Raw genomic sequence first — 14,898 nt, 5'->3', positions numbered from 1 at the left:
CTTTTGTACAGAATACAACCTGGGGAGTTACTTTTTCAGGTTGGTCTCACTTCTTCGTCAATTCGATCAGCATTCAATTTTTCATCACTATCTCCACTTATTTCTAGATTCTCTAAATCTTCAAGAATTACATATGTCCATTCAGGACCACTGAATTTATTATTCAGTCTTTTCAATCGTGGACTTCTCCTTCTTGGCTTTTCTGTTGACGGTCCAGATTGGCTGGTTACTTCATTTACTTAGTCAGGTTCTTCACTTATTGTCTTAAAGGCGATATTTCATTCTCTTGATAATACTAGGCCAAGTATCACCTTTCCTGATTCTTATAGCTTACACTGTGCTTTCAGTTTCTTCAAGAGTTCTTTTGTTTTCGTTGATTTGTGGCACAAATTGATTATTTTCATCTTCTGAAGTCCTCTCTATCTGACCTTGTCCAAGGCTTATTACCGTAGCCATTTCTGCCTGGATGTATTCTTCTTTTCTAATCTGATCCTGTTCAGGATTTTGTTTGTTTTGGCTTTCTTCTTCTTCCTGAGCTTGATTTTCTTTTCCTAACTGGTCCTGCTCAGGTCTTATGATTTCTTGATTTTCTTCTTCTTGGGCGTTTTCTCTAATGCCTATCTGTCCCTCCTCAGACTTGTGGATGTTGCTTTTATTTTCTTCTGTCTGAGTTAAGTTTTCTTTCCTTATCTGATCCAGCTCAGGTTCGGTATTAGCTTTATTTTCTGTAATCTGAGCGCGTTCTTCTATTCCGGTCTCGTCCTCACTCCCGTCCTGTCTTTCTCATCAAGATTGACTTCTTGTTCTCACAATAATTTCAGGTATGTCCACTACTGGGATCCAGTAATCCTGACTGGTGCTAGGTTGTTCTTGTTCAGCTACTTCAGGATCTGTTACTCGTGATCCTTCAGCTGTACAACCATCAGCCACATCAACTGCTTGATGTTGTTGTGGATCTACTTTGTCAGGTGTTGGCACTCTCTTGGTATTGCTTGCATGAATCCAATTAGGCAAGCCTGAACACTTAACAGCTGTTGTTGTAACCAATATAACCTGAGGTGGCTTTTCCCACCTTGGTGCTAGGCACGATTCTCGAGTGTGATTTTTCACAACTACCCAGTCACCTGGATTCAGATCATGCACTTGGTTCGGCTGCCTGGCAACAGCGTCTTCCCCAACCTGATGAGAGATAGAACGCACTTGATCAGCCAACTCTTTGCAATACTCTAGTACCAAATCATCAGATATATTTAACAGCTTGTGTCGTGGAATACATGCTTGCCTCATTGCCCTTCCCAGGAGTACTTCATGGGGACTCAAACCGGTATTTTTGTCTGGGATACTTCCGAGTCCCATCAGGACAAGAGGTAAAGCATTAGCCACTCCAGTGGGGTTGAGGCACACACCTCTTCCAGTCTTGACTTGAGTGTGCCATTCAATTGTTCTACCACTCCAGAAGCCTCTGGGAGGTATGCACAGTGCACTTTTTGTTCAATTTTAAATGCTTCACAAATTATTCAAATTATTTCATTATTAAAATGAGACTTTCTGTCTGATTCAATAGTTACTGGAAAACCGAATGAAGGAATGAGTTCCCTCTATAAAAGTTTGGCCACTGTCAAGTTGTCATTCCTTCTGGTCGGGTACGCTTCCACCTACTTTGAAAATAGACAAACTATGACAAGTACATATTTTAGTCCTCGACAAACAGGCAACTGAATGAAATCTATTTGAAGTCTTATAAATGGACCCTCTGCTTTCCCAATTTTCCCTGTGCAGACTACAGTTTTCCTACCTGGGTTCATTTGTTGACAAGTTAAGCATCTCTGGCAAAGACTCTCTGCGACATTCCTGAACCTTGCATTGAACCAATCTTCTCTGAAAAGTCTAATCATAGCATCTCTGCCTGTGTGAGTGTCTCCGTGGTACATTCTAGCCATGGGTGCAAGCATAAAGTCGGCAGCACTGTTCTTCCATCTAGGTAAATCCACACACCATCATCACCCCTTCTCTGACAACCTATTTTCTCCCACTCCTCCTTTTCTTTTATGTCTGCTTCATCTTATAAGTCTCTCACTTCTTCCCATGTTCCTATGCCCCCAAGTAGCATAAGTTGGCAGCTGATTCCACATACTTTAATTTTCTTCTTTAATGCTATTTTGTATTTAGCACAATGTTGAGCAACTTGGTCAGCATAACGATTACCAGCTGTCACCTTATCAGTTCCTGACTGGTGAGCAGCACCCTTGACCACGGCCACTTCCTTTGGCAACTGAATTGCTTCAATCAATTCTTTTACAACATTTCCATTTTTAATAGGGGTTCCTGAAGAAATCATGAAATCCCTCTGCATCCAGAGTTGGCCAAAGTCATGCACAACCCCGTAACCATACTATCTGTGTAAATGGTTACTCTCCATTTTTCCAAATTTTGCAAGCTTTAATTAAAGCAATCAATTCGGCTACTTGTGCAGACTTGACCCCTGGTAAATGGGATGCTTTGACTATTCCAGCCAATGTGCATACAGCATAAGCAGCACTCAATCCTCCTTCCTCATGGCGCATACATGAGCTATCTACAAAAAGCTCATGTTCTGCATCTTTTAGGGGTTCTTCCTGTATGTCTGGAAGAGGTTTGGTACTTAGTTCAGTGACGTCAAGACATTCATAATCTACTTCATCTTTTACTTCTTCATAATACGGATCTGGCAACAAGGTTGCTAGATTTAAGACAGTAAAACTGGCTATCGCTACATTCTCAGCCCCTAATATGATTCGCTCATATTTAGTCAGTCGACTAGGAGTAAGGTACTGAGTTTGAGTTCTTGTCAACAGAATTACAACTGAATGTGGGACGTACACCTTTACAAGGTGTCCCAATACAACTGATTCACTGTGCTCCAAACTCGTTACAACTACAGCTTTCAGACACTCTGGCAATGCAGATGCCACTGGGTCCAAAGTAGCAGAAAAATATGCCACAGGACGTCGCATTAAGCCATGTCTCTGTGTTAGAACTGAAAGTGCACAATTATCTCTCTCATCACAGAACAAGGCAAATTCTTTTGAATAATCTGGCATACCAAGAGCAGGTGCTTCACACAGACAGTTTCGTAATTTTACAAAAGCTGTCATGCTCCCATTCTACTGGATCTTTTGCTCGTTTCTTGGTCAATGTATCAAAGGTTTAGCTAGTAATACAAATCCCACAATCCACTGCCTGCAATAACTTACGACTCCAAGAAACATACTTATTTCTTTTTGGGACTGTGGTAACTGCATATGTCTTATTATTTTTACTCTTTCTGAGGTCACTTTTCTGACTCGTCTTTCTATTTGGTGCCACGAATATTTGACCGAATTTTTGCAAAATTTTAATTTTTCTGGTGACACTTTATGTCCACCTTCAGCCAGGTGATTTAGTAATGCAATTGAATCCACAACACAATCAGTTTGAGTTTTTGATGCGACCAATAAGTCATTAATATATTGCACCAAAACTGATTGTCTGGGCAACACCAGAGATTCAAGACATGTTTTCAAATTTTGGTTACAAATCGAAGTACTTTCAGTGTACCCTTGTGGAACACGATTCCAAATGTAAACATGCTCATCAAATTTGAACAAAAAAAAAATGGCTATCAGGATGCAATGGAATGGAGAAAAAGGCATGGAATAAGTCAATACAGTAAACCATCCTGCTGTCCATGGTATCAGATATAAAATTACTGCTGGATTTGGCACTATCGGACAACATGGTATGACAATTTTGTTAATTTTCCTCAAATCTTGGACCACCCTATATTTCCCGTTGGGTTTCTTTATTCCAATTATAGGTGAATTACAAGGGCTACTCATTACTTCTTTTATAATGGCTCGCTCAACCAATCGATCAATTTCTGCTGCTACGCCTGCTTTAATTTATGGGCTCATTTTGTATTGTCGGATATTTGCTTCTTTTACAGTTACTTTTATTGGGTCTACATTTGCAATTAATCCTACTTCTTTTCCGGTAAAATCCCAAATATCAGGATTTACTGTAGTTTGGACTTTGTCTAGTAAATCGTTTGGTGTCATAATAGAAAACATTTAATTTACATCTGTTCCTTGTTTTGCTAACATAATTTTCTATACACCGTCTTCATCAGGATTCTGAATTGCAACACCATCCGGTGTGCAAAATATTGTGCAGTTCATTTTGCACAATAAATCCTTTCCTAGCAAGTTCACAGGACTTGAGTCACACACAACAAATTTGTGCATTTCTCTAAAGTTGCCAAAACATACCTCCTTTGGTTCAGTTATTGGGGTCCTAATTTTTTATTAGAAACGCCCACTACTTGGATTGCTTCTGCCGAGAGGGGTAGGTTTGGGATGTCTATTGTTTTCACAGTAGAACGGGTAGCACCAGTATACAATAAGAAGGTGATGTCATTTCCTTCAACCTTACCATCAATATATGGACCTGACTGATCTACAGGCAAGGATGCGCCAAGTACGCACTCCTCTTCCTCCCCTCTCAGGCCCTGTCATTGTATGTTATTTTCCAAAAATTAATTCTACAAAAGAAACTGTGGAGGTACTGAATTTTTCTTACCACTTCCCTCCTGGAATCCAGTGTCCACACTGTACTTGGCTTGACTCACAAAATTTGGCATAGGGGCAGGTGGCAATTGACTCTGTACAACCTGCTGTGGTTGCCTCATTCTGCGTCTGTGGATTTAAATTTTGATTTTGGACTTTTTTATTCTCTATAAGCTTACGCTCGTTTTTCCAATGCCCCAATTTTCCCCACCCGTGACAGGGAAACTTTTTCTTCGCCTCTTCTCTGCTCATTCGCCCTCTTGGTTTGCCCCCACTATTGTCACCGTGGCCGTGCCCTTTCCCTTGGCTTTCCACCTGTTTACTTAGCTGAAGTTCCTGCTGCTCTGCTAATTTAACTTGGGCCCATATCACTTTTTCTTCTAAATTCTTGTGTCTGTTGTCAATTCCATCCCCATAATACTTTGTGTACTTGAGGATTTCATGTCCTTGTGCTCAATATTCTCCAACCTGTTGTACATCTTGAACACCTGTAAGAGACGTTCATAATATGCATGGACTGACTCATCTTTCTATTGGGTTGTTTTTTTAAATCTATTTATTGATTTTCAAACACAAACAACGAGCTCAGCAGTCAATTATATTAAAACAGGCTCTTCAATAATATCGCAACAGATGATAAACGCAAATGGCGTATAATAGTATAATCGGCGGGAAGGCCAGGATAAATATTAAACAACTGTCGATCAGCATTTACATAACCGCCATCCCCCGACAATAATAGCAAGAAATCCATCCGTTACACAGGTACACATGTGCTGTAGAGCTATATAATATGAAATTAACTACTTACCCTCCCGTTTCCTCCCACATTCCCCCCTCCCCCACCGGCGTGTCGCTTATCACAGCGTAACTAATCTATACAACAAATTGGAGCAATATAACTGTACAGGGTACCATACACCTAGCACTATATATGAGCATGATGTCGTTGGGAAAGGGGGGGCGCATACATCCATTCCATCTCCCATAGTGGCGCAACCATCCACTAATTTCCATCTCCCGATTGTACACTCAGGTCTGATCAACAGTCCGCATCCATAGCCTTCAATTCAATAACTAGGGTCTATGTTATACTTAGCTTTGTGTTTTCCCTGCTACTCAGCTGGTGTGGCTCTTGGAATGTCTGATGTCATGGTAGAATCTTGTGTGCCTGGCTTAGGTGGAGTGGCAGTTGATGGCAGGCAGGCTGAGTGGCAGGGAGGCCACTCCTGGTGGGGTTATATTTATATTCATCTTGACTTAACATCTTAACCTGAACTATGAAACTAAGCCTGATTAAACCTACATGGAATATATACCTGGCTCATGGACTTCCTTTAAGTACAACATTTTTGGCGACGAGGATGGGCAGCGCTGTGTTTTTCTACGCTGAGGAGTTTTAACATTAAGATCGTGTGTTAAGCTAAGAGCTGCAACCGCTTTTGTAGGTGAGGAGTGCCACACGTTTATTGTGTGTAGAAAAGCGGCTGAGGAGAGCAACACGTTTCATATTTGTGAAAAGCAGAAGCGTAGAGTTAATTTCGCGGTGCAATACTGATTGGCACCACAAGTGCTGGAAAATGAAACTGCGATGAAGTATTACTTTTGGGACTGCCTTGCGGGTTGTTTAAAATGTATTTCTTGGAAGTGTAGGAAGACTGGCAAAACCAAACGGTTATTTTACATTTTTGAAAAAGGAAAAAACAACACGCGCTACTCACGGGTTCACGAGTTTCTGCTGTCTACCTTCTGTGACGTTAAAGGGCTGCTTAAAGATGTTTCCCTGCACTGGCGTGCCGTGAGCCACCCAGTGCGGCGTGTAATACGTCCCGCCATTTTGGATGAGAAAGTTAGTGTCACATTGGAGGGAAGAGTGGACTGTCCGGAGTGTAAATTATACGTTACATCCTTTGGGTTTACAAATTTTTTTTTCAAAAGAAATGTCACTTCTATGCAGCTACACGCAGAGAGAGTGAGGCTAAGGAGGAGCCATGGACAGAGTATCTCAATAGAGATGTCACTTTGTGGGATGAACAAGACTTTTGGTGGTGTCGCTGCTGTGAAGAGTAGCAGATGGTGCCCCTTGGAGCTGTATTGGTGCCATGTCGCCAAGAAGAGATGTGGTAGGGTGTGCATTTAAAGGTACTTTTAAAACATTTATGCTAAATGGGATTTTGCAGTTAGCACTTGGAGAAGCTGTGCAACATTCAAATTGGGAGATAGTTTCGGGTGAGAGATCGCTCACCGGAGTACGAGACTTTCTCTAGCATTACTATGCTGGTCATTGTGGTGTTTGTCTCGTGGTTCGTGTGGGGTTGATGGTGAATCTGTAGTGGTATACATTGTTTAATTTAGCATGTTTTAGGGTAGAAAGCGATGTGTTTTGGTGTGGTGAGTGACCGTGGATGGCGTAGGGTGAGTGCCCTATGTTTTTGTCTAGGGTTGTGAGTGCCCTATAGAGGTCGGTTTTGGGGTGGTGAGTGCCCTGTCATGTGGTATTAGGGTGGTGAGTGCCCTAAATGTTGTCTATGGTGTTTTGTGTCGTATGTTATTTGTTTTAGGGTGGTGAGTGCCCTATCTGTTGTTGTTTAAGGTGGTCTGTGTCGTATAATGCCCTATAGGTCTGTTAGGTCTGTTTGAGGGTGGTGAGTGCCCTATTTTGTTTGTCTAGGGTGGTGAGTGCCCTATATGTTGTCTAGGGTGGTGAGTGCCCTATAGTGGTCCGTTTAGTGGGTGGTGAGTGCCCCGTATAGTTGTTTAGGGTGGTGAGTGCCCTATTGTGGTCTGTTTTGGGGTGGTTAGTGCCCCGTGCAGTGGTATTAGGGAGGTGAGTGCCCTATATCTTGTCTAGGGTGGTGAGTGCCTTATAGTGGTATGTTTTGGGGTGGTTAGTGCCCCGTGCAGTGGTATTAGGGAGGTGAATGCCCTATATCTTGTTTAGGGTGGTGAGTGCCCTATAGTGGTCTGTTTTGGGGTGGTTAGTGCCCCGTGCAGTGGTATTAAGGAGGTGAGTGCCCTATATCTTGTCTAGAGTGGTGAGTGCCCTATAGTGGTCCGATTTGGGGTGGTGAGTGTCCCGTGTTTTTGTCTTAGGGTGGTGAGTGCTCTATGTTGTTTGTCTAGGCTGGTCTGTGCCCTAAGTGTTTTTTTTTTCCCTAAGGGAGGGGGATGGGCAATGTAAATGTTATGCTTGGAAATGCATTGCTTATTTTTGGAAGTTGATGTTTATCTTTAGTGTACAATGTATTGCTTTCTTTTACAATGCAGTGTATTTACAACATAATTGTTTTCTTTTACTATGCATTGTATTTGGAACGCTAATGCTTTCTTTTCAGAATGCATTGTATCTGTTCACATTTCTTTCATCTCTTGTGAATGGTCTTGTCCCTAAGGAAGGGGGATATGTTATACTTAGCTTTGTGTTTTCCCTGCTACTCAGCTGGTGTGGCTCTTGGAATGTCTGATGTCATGGTAGAATCTTGTGTGCCTGGCTTAGGTGGAGTGGCAGTTGATGGCAGGCAGGCTGAGTGGCAGGGAGGCCACTCCTGGTGGGGTTATATTTATATTCATCTTGACTTAACATCTTAACCTGAACTATGAAACTAAGCCTGATTAAACCTACATGGAATATATACCTGGCTCATGGACTTCCTTTAAGTACAACAGTCTCCCACGCCCGGGCTGCATCTAGTGCCTTCTCATTACGGGACCGTTAGGCTTGTTGCAGGTGAATTACACTTTCACTCCCTGCACATATAAGCAACGCCGCTTTCCATCTAGCAAAGGTCGGCCCTCCTGCATCTTTTCTTTTTATTGGGTTGTTCTTTCTATTTTTATCCAATCAGTTTCCTTTGGGGGAATCTTCCCTTTCAGGAATGTAATTACCTGATTATATTTTTTCATTACCTCAGCTGACGGGGATCCTGTCTTTTCATCTCTTGAGTACTCATCATTAGGCCAATCTATTGTAATTTTAAATTCTGCCCATAAATCAGCAGGAACAACTATGTAAAATAAACCATCTAAATCCTTCAACAAAACTTTCGAGACTTTCACGAACCTTTCAACTTGCCTGTACCCTTCTACTGGTTTTTCTCTAAGCTTTGGGAAATCATTTGTAAATGATAAAATATCCTGTCAGGTCCATCGGACATGTACATAACCACCTCCTGGAATTTCTCTCACTGGGCAAAACCTTTCAACTTTTTCTGTTTCTTTTATTAAATACTCAGATGTCGTTCGTTTTGCCTGTGCTTCTTCCTTTTTCTTTGCCCACCTAGTTTTCCATCTATCCAAATCTCCCCGTTTTTGCAATAGTGTAAACAATTCTTTCATCTGTAATTTCCTTCCTGACACATTCATATTTTCTGAATCCTTATCAGAAAATTCTGCTTTATATGGTTTCTGTATTACTTTGGATTTCCCTATGTCAATTCCCATTTCTGAAGCCAAATTAATCAATTTCTCATTAAATATTTTCGTATTTTGGGTAAGGCTTCTGCATATGAATAACAATTCTTCCTCGCTGAAAGTATTTAATCCTTCTACTCCTACATTTCCAGCTATCATTTCTTCCAATTCTACTCTTAATTTAAATATATCCAATACTTTTAGCTGTGTTTTTGGATTTTCTATGGCTTTTTGTGTCCATCTTTCTATTTCTTCTGGGGTTACTACAGTGGCACGTTTTGTTCCTGTGGATGTTTTAATCTGTACCTCTTTTGAGCATCCGGTGTGACTTTTCTGAATGAATCGTTTATTGGCTCTCTTATTGGCAAATCCATTAAGGAAATTATTGACTCACACTCACTTGCCTAATCATCAATTATTATATTTTCTTTTCTTGCTTCTGTGATCGGTGTAGTCAGGACAGGTGTTTTTAGAACAACGTTGCTTATCTCCATACAAGGGAACAACAGGACCTATGGTCACGGGTATCGTTAGTGCTTCAGGATTTGTATTTAACGGAGTTATTTTCTGAATTAACTCACTTATATTTTTATGTATTGCCTTTCTTTTTCTTGAAGTACCCTTTCCATTGTAGTCTCATGTACTACTTGCGGAACTAGAGGTGTTTTCAGAAGCGGGGCACTAGGGGTAGTTCTATTTAATTCCTCTTGGTAAGGTGGAGGATTTGTCATTAATATATCTTCAAAATAATCATCTTCTGAATCTCCACTACCAGTCACTTAATTGTTTGTTTTCTCAGTACTTTTACTTCCTGCTGTTTCTTCTGTGGTCCGTTCAGGATATAATCCTTCCACTACCATGGCCTGTCTCCATTGCTTCATCTGATTATCTCAAGGGAAATCTAGGATAAAATATATTTATGTTACCACTACATCGTGATCTGTCTTGCTCAAAAGCTTCAGTTTCCCATTCTACTGTGTTAATCTAGGTCTTGGTTCTAACTCATTCATGCGAATTCGTAAATGGTGTAAAACTCTTCCATTAAATGTTCCATACTCAGGAAATGCTAATACTCCATCATCTTTTGTGTATTCTATCCAATTTTCTAACCATACACAAGTGTGGTAGCCTCTTTCTATTATCATGTAGGATGCAGGTGTTTTCGGGGAATGTATAATTATTTGTTCTCTAGTTTTAATGGGTTTATCCTTTTTAAAATAATTTCTTCTTTTCTGCATAAATTACATCTTCTTCTTTTCTCCGTACATTGTACGTGGATTCCCCCTAATATACTGCTCGTGGGCAAACCCTAAAAACCTTCTGGCTGGAAGAGTCCCTGTTATGGTTGGATCTTGGCGCCACATACAATCCCCACTGTCTATTAACACCGAAAATTATATTTCGGCGAACAATCAATTATTTACTTTTACTCTAATGCTTCTCCGATACCAGTGCGTCTTTTATTCTGATGACCAATCAACGTTTAGTTTACTTATTTAGTTTAACCAATGCTTGCGCTGCTTTTCTGTGATGTCAGTTTCGCTCCTTTGTACTCACCCCTCCTTTACAATTTTACCTCAGCTACACGCCCGCTGTCTCAACCAATCCCTGCGCAGCTCTTAGTGACGTCAGTGCAGCACCCGCGACTGACCCCTCCTTTGCAAGGTAATGCGAAACTCAATTTTTTTTCAATTTAATTAATTAACAACGTAAAAACATTCGCTACTCTGCATGATTTACTCAATTCCAAAGAAAAGTCAATTTCTTCCACTGCGAGTAAAACTTTTCTGTTTACCCCTCACACACTACGTGTAAAACCTCTTCCGCTTACTCTTCATTCAACCATCAAAGAACCTGCTACTCCTTCAGTATTACCCTTTCTAGGTGATATAAGACCAAAGTTTCACCAACGAACTCCTTTGCTACCAATCACTCTCCCTTTTATACAAGAAAATAATCCCTAACCAGTGCTTCAAGTTCTACCTAACTTTCCACACTTTCTTCATCAAGGCAATTAACCTCACTGCAGTGTGGCTTCCATTTACCACCCGCTATTCAATATTCCCGGGAATTTCTGGACAACATAAAACAATACATACGGGTGTTGGTTAATACATAAATCAATATCTCAATACACAATGTTCTACCTAACTTTAACTAAACCTAACCATAGCTCTGCTACAAAGAAAAACTGATGCAGTGTGATTACCAGCTTGGGGTTTACTCTAAAACACCATACTCACCTAGGCCCATAAAACATGCATAAATAAACTGATAATCACCGCTGGTGATCAGGACTTATTAGGTCTCGCCTGCTAATGCGCTTGCGCATTGCTGGCGCGAGATATAGGGGCTTAACCAGAGCTTAACCAAACGGGCGATTTCATGCAGTGCCCGTGAAAAGCGCGTGCACGCATCAAAGCCACCAGCCTCCCTCCCACAAGCTTCCCCCAGTGTGCGCTCTGCCTCAGGCATTTCTCCTCCCCTAATTATTCACGGCCGGCCGTCTGTACTTTCACTTTCACGGCCGCCAGGCCGTGTCTCGCGTTTCTTCCCCCCCTCCCCCCCCTCCCAGTGTACTTTTTTTTTTAAACTTGTTTTATTATATTTCATTTACCTTGTTTAATTCACATTTATTTCCGCTAAATTGGTTGTTTTTGTACTACTGCCAACGTTTTTTTAGATTGACACATTACCGTCATACATTTAGGAAAACACCCTATCGCATTGCGCAATGCATTTATCCTTGTCTTATAGTTAGTTTATTTACCATTTAGGGCTATTGAACGCTGAACACACTACTAATTTCCATTAGTTTACTTTTTGAACTCCGCCATTTTTATTAGCACACCATTTCACTTACTCACTCCCGGGCACTTTCTCTAGTAGGCCTATTGCCATTTCTATATATGCCGTTGCTCCCATTACAGCGGCGTTTTCCTGATACACGATCGACACCACCGGGACCTTGTGTCTACCATTCATGCTTAATTCGTAGTGCCAGTAAGCTGGTCGCGTTACCGACACGTTTTTTTTCCTGTATTTCAACCCTTTTATGCACCCTTTTCTCAATTTATGTTTTTCTTGGTGAAGGTTACATCACTCCATTTTTACGCTTCTTATTACCAGATACTATCGGTTTGTCACATAACCTACTGAGCACCCCCCGAATTATTCACGGCCGGCCGTACTTTCACTTTCACGGTCGCCAGGCCGTGTCTCGCGTTTCTCCTCCCCCCTCCCAGTGTATTTTTATTTTTTTTAACTTGTTTTATTATATTTCATTTACCTCGTTTAATTCACATTTATTTCCGCTAAATTGGTTGTTTTTGTACTACTGCCACCGTTTTTTTAGATTGACACATTACCGTCATACATTTAGGAAAACACCCTATTGCATTGCGCAATGCATTTATTCTTGTCTTATAGTTAGTTTATTTACCATTTAGGGCTATTGAACGCTGAACACACTACTAATTTCCATTAGTTTACTTTTTGAACTCTGCCATTTTTATTAGCACACCATTTCACTTACTCACTACCGGGCACTTTCTCTAGTAGTCCTATTGCCATTTCTATATATGCCGTTTCTCAATTTATGTTTTTCTTGGTGAAGGTTACATCACTCCATTTTTACGCTTCTTATTACCAGATACTATCGGTTTGTCACATAACCTACTGAGCACCCCCCTAATTATTCACGGCCGGCCGGCTGTACTTTCACTTTCACAGCATCACTCAGCACAACCACAGCATCACTCAGCACCACCACAGCATCACTCAGCACCACCACAGCATCACTCAGCACCACCACAGCATCACTCAGCACTACCACAGCATCACTCTGGAACACCGCAGCATCACTCTGGAACACCACAGCATCACTATGCGCTACCACAGCATCATTATGCGCCACCACAGCATCACTCAGGGCCTCCACAGCATCACTCAGGGCCTCCACAGCATCACTTAGGGCCTCCACAGCATAACTCGGGGCCTCCACAGCATAACTCAGGGCCTCCACAGCATCACTCTGGGCCTCCACAGCATCACTCTGGGCATCCACAGCATCACTCACGGCCTCCACAGCATCACTCTGGGCCTCCACAGCATCACTCACGGCCTCCACAGCATCACTCAGGGGCACCACAACATCACTATGCGCTACCACAGCATCAATGAACGCCACAGCATCACTCGTCGCCACCACAACATCACTCCGCGCCATCACAGCATTAATCTGTGCAACCATTCAACAACAACTGGTTCAAATATGTTCTCTCAATGTTTTAAGCTTTGTCACAAAAGATGTTAATATTTCACTTCTGTTCTTGGATTTTCGTCACAATAAAATACACTGAACATAATGTTCACAAAAGTGATTCAAAAAAGTTTAAGCTATTGCCATTATAAATTAAAATCACTATTATTTAATTAAAAAAATTAAAAGCCATTGTTATTTGTAATATCAATACATCTAAGTCACGTAAATACAAAACATGTTGCATTACAAATGCTATAGGTGTCACATTTGCGAAAGTTATAACTATTGGCATTATAAATGACAAAGATATTAACTTAGCTATTTTCAAAACCAACACATAAATAAAACAATTGTCATTTACAAGACCAATAGCTCAAACTTTCCTAATGCGAGACCTATTGCATTGCAAATGCTTGTTTTTACCTTGTGATGAATTTTACCTTTTACACCATTTCTTACTAAACCTTATCACCTTAGTTCTCAATTTCCTCTGGTCAATAGATCAGATTGTTAGCAGAATAGGTAGAAATTACATTTAGCTTTATTATTTAGAATGAGCACAGACTCGAGAGAATTTTTAAAACTTTATCTATGCAATAACTTTGTGAGTCAAATACCAATACACGTCAAACACCAATTTTCAGGAGAAAATGATTAAAGTAAACATAAAAGACTTAAAATGTCATGACATTGGTACCTGGGAAAGATGAAAAGGGAAAACGGTACAAGGACATACCACACAGAATTATATTTACCTAGAATGGTGTGAAGACCAACCCCTGGCCAAGGGGCTGGGAAAGGGACTCCCGAGTAGTCAGGAGCCAATAGATCAGGCAGGTTCAGGACAGGATAGGTATCCTCTTCTAAGTGCAACACCAGCATTGTACCCCTCTCTGGTACTACTCTCCTCGATTCTTCCCCCTTCTGGATGGACAGGTTCGTCTTCTTCATGTAATATCTCTGACTCTTCTCTCTCTCAGTCTCTCCTTTCTCGATTCTTCTGTCAGAATGCTCGAGCAGCGTCTATGACCTCCGTGGCATCCGCCGTCTTCTGTTGCAGTGATGGGTCAGGGACAAGTCTCACAATCTAACTGACTGAGCCTACCTTAGTTATACTATTCTAAGTGTATGTACCACCCCCCAATGTTTCAATATTTGTGAATCCCCTACTTCTGACGGGACAATGGGATGGGGAGAGGTCATCATACCATACTAATGTAATGTCATTTCTTAAACTTATTGTTCTATGTTACCTCCCCTTAATTATTTTCCCAAGGTTTATTTCCCACCCGCATCTCAAAATAGGATCAATACAGTGTATGCAAATTTTGACTTTTTCTCCTTCCCCTCTCTGGGTCAAGAGGTGGTGTTCCCAGGCGCATCTCTGGTTAAAGTGTCCTTGGCTGGGTTTCAATGTCACAGCATGGAGTTTGACAGAGTCCAGTGCACTTGCACATAATTAGGAAAGATGGAGATTTCAGTCACCCTCCAGGCCCAAATACGAACTAGTAACAAAGTTAAAGAAAAACATGTTAGAATATGAATATAAATGAATGCACTGTATACCACTTATTTCTGCTCTAATCCCTTTAATGTATTTTAACTATTGCATTAGCAGTTTAATAAGATGTGCAAGGTTTA

Source organism: Lissotriton vulgaris, unplaced genomic scaffold (assembly GCF_964263255.1).
Source record: "Lissotriton vulgaris unplaced genomic scaffold, aLisVul1.2 SCAFFOLD_3724, whole genome shotgun sequence".
In the NCBI taxonomy this organism is placed as follows: domain Eukaryota; kingdom Metazoa; phylum Chordata; class Amphibia; order Caudata; family Salamandridae; genus Lissotriton; species Lissotriton vulgaris.
This window is presented reverse-complemented; position numbering follows the sequence as displayed.